This window comes from Aplysia californica, unplaced genomic scaffold, assembly GCF_000002075.1.
Source record: "Aplysia californica isolate F4 #8 unplaced genomic scaffold, AplCal3.0 scaffold00129, whole genome shotgun sequence".
NCBI lineage: Eukaryota > Metazoa > Mollusca > Gastropoda > Aplysiida > Aplysiidae > Aplysia > Aplysia californica.
The window spans coordinates 1,390,973-1,392,508 of record NW_004797399.1 but is presented as its reverse complement, the minus strand read 5'-3'; the positions used below and the strand labels follow the sequence as shown (position 1 = coordinate 1,392,508).

General features: G+C 42.3%; 1 protein-coding gene and 1 long non-coding RNA gene across 3 annotated transcripts in view; one reads left to right on the top strand and one right to left on the bottom strand.

Annotated features, from left to right (window-relative positions):
- Positions 1–1,536, top strand: part of LOC101858775 (E3 ubiquitin-protein ligase TRAF7) — a 90,662-nt gene that overhangs the window by 52,324 nt on the left and 36,802 nt on the right. The gene's annotated exons all lie outside the window — the stretch shown is intronic.
- Positions 1–1,536, bottom strand: part of LOC106011490 — a 30,223-nt gene that overhangs the window by 23,994 nt on the left and 4,693 nt on the right. Inside the window, exon 2 of the long non-coding RNA XR_001184761.2 lies at positions 838–947. This is a non-coding gene — a long non-coding RNA (uncharacterized LOC106011490). The remainder of the gene's footprint in view (positions 1–837; positions 948–1,536) is intronic.

Genomic DNA, 1,536 nt, shown 5'->3' with positions numbered 1-1,536 from the left:
CGCCATTTTTTTCCTAATCGAAAACAGTCTCACTATTGAAGTCATTTAGACAATGGGAAATACACTTTGTCTTGCTCCAGTGGACGGGTGGTGGTTATCGCGCCATTATCTTTAGTCAAAGAGTTATTAATACCGCGAAAGTATTGCATAATGCGCCTTTTACGCTCTCTCGGCCGGCAATTTTCGATCTAGCGCGCTGGTTTGACGACTTTGTTCCCTCTGGGGACTCGGAGTGTTATTGGAAGTTCCGCTGCGTCCATAATGCTTATTGTTATGATGGCAACGTTTTATGCGTGGGAGGAATACTCATTTCTTGAGTGCGTCTCTCTCTCTCTCTCTCTCTCTCTCTCTCTCTCTCTCTCTCTCTCTCTCTCTCTCTGTGTATTTGTGGGTAGAGAGTGAGGCTTAGAAAAAAGAGGGAAGGTGAGGGGAAGAAACACAGAGAATATGAGAGAGTGAGCGAGAGAGAATCAGGGCCTGAGAGAGAGGGGGAGAGAAAGAGTCAGAGAGAGAGAGAGAGAGAGAGGGTTAGGGGGAGAGGAGAACTACAACAAGTCTGTAAGAAGTATAATGTAAGACAGTAAGAATGAGACTTTAAGAAATATAATTGCAAGACTGTAAGAAATATAAAAGTCTTACAAATGTAAGACCTTAAGAAATATAAATGTAGGATAAGAAATATAAAAGTCTTGAAATGTAAGACCTTAAGAAATATAAATGTAAGATGAGAACTATAAAAGTCATAAAATGTAAAACCTTAACAAAGATAAAAGTCATACAATGTAAGACCTTAACAAATATAAATGTAAGACTGCAAGAATATAAGGTTGTACTCACCGTTCGCCACCGTAGAGACAAACACGAGGAGGAAGCCGAAAATGAAACTGATCTGCAGCGTCTTCATGATTGGCGAGTGTGTCTGGGGCGACGGAGAACGTCCGGATCCTCTGTGGAGACGTGCAGGGAGGGCGAGGGTTAACAATAGATTCAGGGAATGTCGGGGTGTGTGGGTTAACACCAGATTCAGAGAGAGACAGAGAGAGAGATAGAGAGAGAGAGAGAGAGAGAGAGAGAGAGAGAGAGAGCAGGGAGTTACTAGGTTAACAATAGATGCAGAGAGAGCTGAATTTGCGAGAGTTAAAAGCAGATCCAATAATAGCCAGGAATGCAAGGGTTAGTAAAATATTTAAAAAGAACAGGTAGTGCAAGGGTTAACAACAGATCCAGAGATAGCAGAAAGTGCAAAAGATCCAAAAAAGAACAGAGAGTGGCATGGTTTGCAAAAGATCCCCCAAAATAGCAAGGAGTGTAAGGGTTAGCAAAAGATTCATAGATAGCAGGGAATGCAAGGGTTAACTGCAGAACTGGAGAAAACGAAGTGTGCGAGGGTTAGTAAAAATACATCTAGAGAAAACAAAGTGTGCATGGACTAACCATAGGTCAAGGTTGAACATGTGGGCCCAGGGGCAGCAGTGCTAAATGCCACGTAGAACTAAATGCCAGGTTGTTGGGTTTTATTTTAATGAGAAGTGGTGG